This window comes from Pleurodeles waltl, chromosome 6 (genome assembly GCF_031143425.1).
Source record: "Pleurodeles waltl isolate 20211129_DDA chromosome 6, aPleWal1.hap1.20221129, whole genome shotgun sequence".
Taxonomy (NCBI): domain Eukaryota; kingdom Metazoa; phylum Chordata; class Amphibia; order Caudata; family Salamandridae; genus Pleurodeles; species Pleurodeles waltl.
The window spans coordinates 445,852,930-445,858,929 of record NC_090445.1 but is presented as its reverse complement, the minus strand read 5'-3'; the positions used below and the strand labels follow the sequence as shown (position 1 = coordinate 445,858,929).

Genomic DNA, 6,000 nt, shown 5'->3' with positions numbered 1-6,000 from the left:
CAGCCTGTGACTTACCAGCCACCATCCGGAAATCAGGTACATTAATACTCTACTCTGTACATGTATGTGGCCTCAAACAAGCACATGTTGCAATGTGCTGGCGAGCATCCTGGAAAATGCACCTTTGATCAACAGGCAGCAGCGCCGTTCTAATTCATTTCACAGAAGGAATGCTTGGACCAAGGGCAAGGAGGGTTGTTTTTGAACAACTTTTCGAAAACGGGTTTAGTTTGAAATCTGTGGAAACTGATTTTTAGTTGTCAAATTTCTAATGTGCCTTTGTGAAGATCTCTGCCTGCTGGCTATAAAGCGTTGTCATATCCACTAAAATGTTTGATACACAATGTATCGCTATTTTTTTTTTACATTGGCTCTAAAGAGCTTTGCCCTGTTGTTTGAAAGAGTTTGCCAAGCCTTCATTGGATGACGTGTTAGCCACCCCTGTCCCCAAAGTTCGTCGCCCTTTACACCCTTCTTAAGAGTTCGTTCATCTAGTGAGGTCTCCCCTCCTTTCGGATCCGCCGCCTCCACTTACAAAAACTCTCCATTCCATTTCCCCACGATCTCTCTTCTGCGGTCCCTCATCCCCTCTCCCCCACCTCGTGAATGGTTGCTCTAACCCCTAAATACTTGTCCGTGATGTCTCTTCATTCCTTCGGGCCCCTCTAGTATAGTCCGCCCATCCCCTTTACACCCCCGTCTCTCCTGGCACCCCCACTGCACCTCACCCCCTTTGTGTGGTCTCTCCAAACCCGCACCACTTTCCCCAGGCCCCGCTTGTGTGGTCTCTCATCCCCTCCACTCCCTCCCTGCAGCCCACGGGGGAGGGGGTCCTCTCAAGCCCCCTTCCACGTATGGTAATTACTTTCACCCGCGCCCCCTTGTTTAGTCTATTCTCTCCCCCAACCCCTGTGGCGTGCTACATCCACCCCTCACGGAGACCCCCATGTTTACTGTCCCTCCAATCTCTCACCTCGACCCCCCACCCCGCGCGAACTTTCCCGCTGCCGTCGCCCACTCATCTGTTTTCATTTCCTCCCGCGCCCCTCACTCCTCCGCCGCCTCTCCCCGTCCCTCCCACTGCCTTTGTCTGTATCTCATTGTGTCTGCCCCGCTAATGCTCATTGCGGAGGTACCGGTGAGCTGGCGCAGTGATGGGCACAGCCCTGGCACCGTGTGATGAAGAGGAGGGAGCTTCCTCGCAGACCAATGAGGATACAGAGATGACGCGCGCGCGTGTGTGTGTGTTTGGGAGGGGAGGGGGTCCAGGTTCCCTCTGCACATTGTGTGTGGGAAGGAGAAATCTTCAGATCCCCTCTCAGAACCTCAGCACCCCCGGGCCTCCCCACCTGCTCTGCACGTCCAACACAAAACCCACAGAATGAATGAGACACCTCGCGCGCCTTCTGCCAGGCCTCGCCTGGAGGGTGCAGTCTCTCCTACTCCACTCACCACACTCACGTTCTCTCCCCCCTCCACTCTTGGTCTTTCATGTCCCAGTCCCAGTCTCTTCCGCTCCACCCTAGGCATCTCCTAACCTGCCCGTAATCTATTTTACTGTACTCGTTGGCACTTCGATAACACGAATTCGCAGTCTCTTCTGCCCACTGGCGGAGTGTGCGGACTATACCGCCTCACTTATGGTCTCCCTGTCCTACCCGCAGTCTCTGCTGCCCAACGTGAGGAGTGTGTGGTTACTCAAGGTGTGTGCGGTCTCTCCAGAGTCTGCGATCAGCACAATCTTTTCCGAGTGTGAGGTCTCTTCCAAGTGTGCGTCTCTTCTGCTGCTGGCAGTCTCTTGCCTTGTCTCGCTTCTTACTCAGGGGCACGACTCAGGATAGAGCAGAGACGAGGGTAAGTCATTCAAGCTGAATTATTCTCTGCATGTTTCCGGCTGGGGCGTCTCTTCTGTGCAGAATCACCAGCTGTTCATGGGTGTATTGCACGTGTGCATGTGCAGGTATGTATGCTTGTGTCTGAAGAAGTGTGAGCAAGTCTGTATACATGCATCTTTATAGCTTCATATCTTTACGTGTACAATTGATACATGTCTCTACGTGTGTGTGTATTTGCACTTGTATTTTAGATGCATCTCTATTTCTGTACACCTGATTGTATAATCAATGTATGTTGTTGGGGGGGGGGGGGTTTGCATGCATGTCTAGAGGGACATGCATGTGCATAAGTATCTGGAGCCCGTGTGCGTGATCTACTTTTGCGAGTGCATCTTCAGAAAGTGCATGGTTACGTGAGAGGGGGAGAAAGAGAGTGTGTGTGTGTGTGTATACACACACACAAACGTATCCAGAAGTGATATGCCTGTTTCTTTGCGTGTGTGTGTGTGTCTGGGTATGGATGAGCATGAATCTATGTATGCATTTATTGTATATGCCTGTGTGTACTTGAATCAGCAGTCGCTTGTCTGCATTCGGATTCTATGTATGTGCATCTATAGGTATGCGCCTCTACATATGTATCTGCCGGGCTGTTCCTGGAGTGGGACATTCTGTTTGTATGGATTTGCACTTGTAAGTGTGCATGTGTGTTGCCCCGTCTTTGCCTGTCTAGGTATGTTCTGTATACACTTGAGTCTAAATTTACATGTGTGGCGAAGTGCATGTCTGAGCGAAGGCTTGTGTATGTTTTTTTGTGAACTGAAGTGAATTGTGCAATATTTAGTGTGTAGCTATGTTTGCGTGCGTGTCTCTGTGTGGGGACGCTCACATTTCTGTGTGTGCGTGCATACTTGTCGGTCTGGCTATCTTTGTGTGTGCGTGTGTCTGGTGTGTCTGTCTGTGTACAACCTAGTCAATCCGTTCACAGGTCTAGCTATCTTTGTGTGTGCGTGTCTGGTGTGTGTGTCTATGCACTCAGTTCGCAGGTCTAGCTATCTTTGTGTGTGTGTGTCTGGTGTGCCTATGTACTCCGTTCACAGGTCTAGCTATCTTTGTGTGTGCGTGTCTGGTGTGTGTGTCTATGTACTCAGTTCACAGGTCTAGCTATCTTTGTGTGTGCGTGTCTGGTGTGTCTCTCTATGTACTCCGTTCACATGTCTAGCTAGCTTTGCATGGATGCGCGTGTGTGTGTGTTAAGCTAAACTTCTGTGTGTTGTACTTCTCTGTGATTGCGTGTGTGATTTTGCATGCATTCCCAGATCACTCTGTCCTTTTCTACCTCTGTGTGCTTGGATAGCTGCACAGTTACCAAGTGACTAATCATTTTGCGCTTGTTTTCTGTTGGTGCAGTGGGGTGCATGCGTGTGCTTCTCCCTGCTTACCTTTTAGCTGGGTCTTCTTGGCGCTCTGCAGATGCCGGCTTCGTCTCTGTGTTTGTGGATGTGTCCTTGTGTTTCTGTGTATGGCAGTGGTCATATATTGTTTTCTGGGGCGTTGCATACGACTGGGTTTCTCCCCTAATTGTACCTGTTACTGTGTTTTATGTTCTGTTCTGTTACGCTATGCTGCATTTTATATCGTGTTGTGCCACGTTATTGTATGTGTTGTTGTATTGTGCTGTGCAGTCACGTCGGTTCATGCTGTGCTAGCTGTGCGAAGCTTTCTTACGATTCTACACTCTCCACAGTCATACGGTATTGTGTTGTATTGCATCGTACGTTGTGCTGTGCCATGCTGTACGGTGATATGCCGCAAGTTTGTGTTATGCTGAACTGTCATCTCACATTAGGTTGTGTTACGGCATGGCACGGTGTGGTACGGCGTATATGAGTTTGCGTGTGTATGGTATACTGTATATTTCGCCACTGTAGCGCCTATTGTTTGGGCACCAAAAGACAGCAGCGGCGGTAGCAGCAAGGCTAACTGCCCTCGTCTAACATGCCCGTTTGTTTCAGTGTCGCCCTCGGCGCATAACTGCAGCCGACACAATGTCCAACCCACCATAACATAACAACGACCATGCAGCCTCACTGCCCGCTGAAGTGACGGTCGGCGCTTCACGGGGTCGTCGCACCACACGCACAGGCAAACACGGCGGCGCCTGCACATGTGTGTACGGAAGAGCCTGGCTGGGCGCTGCATCGAAGCTGAGCTAGCGTAAAACCATTGGAGCGTTGCGCAGTGACAGGGGAGGGACTCCCCCTTCCCGGCACTTGTCTACATAACGTAGCGCCCGCTGAGACAGCCGGCACTGTCAAAGCGCTGACAGTAGCCAGTGTTCTCATATCACCATCGGGAGGATGAAAGGCTGAGATGGCCTCGGCAGGCCTCCAAACCAGCGAACTTTAGCTTAAACATTTATTTTTACAACAGGCGCTTTAACCCACTGAAGAACCTACCCTGTCTGACACCGGTGACGTGCAGGTCACACACAGGCTCTCTGCTGGAGAGCCAGTGACCCACTAAGCTCCCTAACGAAGTCAGCCAGACGTCTCTGACTTACCGGTTACTTCTGAAGTCTGCAACATATACAGTAACCTTCTCAGTTATTTTATCAGCTTTGGCTCCTATGATATGTACGATGTACTTATGTCTCTGCAGCAGACACTTTAACCCACTTAACTGACTAACCAAGTCCAAATCGGTGACTTTTCGGATGCACAAACACCTCAGCAGAATGCACATCACTGGTTTGATGGGTATTTGATGGTGTGGTGTGAGGTTAGTGTGGTACACCTTTGTCCTGACCGCAGCAGGGACCATAAACCACCACAGGAATTCTAGCACCACAGGACAACAGACCCTTGGCTTTGGGACCGTGAATACTCCTCTGGGGAGTGAGTGCCTGAGTTTTAGTCCACCGAAATCATATAAAGTACCGAATTTTACGTAACAGGCAGTGTGCAGTTACAAAGACAGCTGGTGTGTTTGTTTCGGAGTGTTGTATGCACACTGGGGGGCGCTGGCAGTGCCCTGAGGTGTCTTCTCAATGGGTGTCACTCTCAGGGGTACCGGTAAGCCGCGGCCTCTTCGCTTATGTACACATATAGTCCACGCTGTCACGCGCGCGGCTATAGGTGGGTTTAGTGCGCGGTCCTGTCTGTTCATGCTGCTCACCCTGGGCACTCCACAGACCCGACTTCTGTGGACGCTTCTCGGGAGGGGGTACATCTCCCCCTAGGGGGCGGTGTGTTCTTTAAATCTAGCCCTGGCTTTTCTGCGCTTGCTTTTCAGGCCGGGGACTGGCTGTCCGGCCAGAGGAGCCCCGTCCCGGGGGTTCCCCGCGCCCCCTTGTAGTGTGAGTGGAAGGAGCTGTCCACCGAAGGCAGGATCCTTCCTGCGAGGCCGGGGAGTCGAGGCCAGGGGGAGACCGGGCGGACAGCGCCCCCTGTCGCATCTCACTATGTAAGTCACTGTCTCCTTCGAAATGAGTGTCTTCTAAGCCTGAGGCGACAGCGCTGTCAGGCGAGGGGCTGTCCAGGGGATGGTGAAGGGGTGAATAGAGGGGCCAAGGGGTAGGTGAGGACAAAGAGACGTGCAACAGAGGCGGGGGGGGGGGGGGGGGGGTGAGGGGGGGCAGCAAGAGACAGAAGCAGTAAGAATACATGGGGAGCGGTGAGATGTGGACAGGCCGGGGGCAGGAAGAGATGATGAGACAGACGGAGCTTGGAACAGTTAGGAGGAAAGGGAAAGGCGCGAGACACGTAGAACTGAGGGGCAGGGTGACGTGGGAGGGAGAGACATTACGCCACAAAGGGAGAGGTGTGAGGCACACAGACTGCGGGACAGGGAGACAGCCACATTTAAGTATAAAGGAAAATATGTGAACCAAGAAACGTTTTGGCAGAGGTAGGAGAAGTGAGGCATAAAAGGGAGCGGTATGAAGCCGAAACAGGCAGAGGGACTAGGTGAATGGGAGAGAGGGAACAGGCGGGAGGGGTCGGCTCAGTGAGGGATGGAGGGCGAGCCGTGAGGCAGGGACTTGCTTCGGGCCAGGGTGCGACGGGATAGCGGCCGGTGGTGGATTCGGTGAGGTATAAAGGCACGGCTGCAGTGAGATGAGGGAGGCGGATTGAGGGGGAGAGGCAGGCACTTCGAGGTGCAC

General features: G+C 52.3%; 1 protein-coding gene across 2 annotated transcripts in view; it reads left to right on the top strand.

Annotated features, from left to right (window-relative positions):
• Positions 1-1,322: 1,322 nt before the first annotated feature.
• The window catches only part of BLACAT1 (BLACAT1 overlapping LEMD1 locus), a 184,767-nt gene continuing 180,089 nt past the window's right edge, over positions 1,323-6,000 (top strand). Inside the window, exon 1 of one of the 2 annotated variants that reach the window (XM_069238552.1) lies at positions 1,323-1,854. The gene's annotated coding sequence lies outside the window, so the exon portion shown is untranslated. Of the gene's footprint in view, positions 1,855-5,136; positions 5,301-6,000 lie in introns of those variants that run through there. The other variant, XM_069238553.1, reaches the window with a different exon arrangement.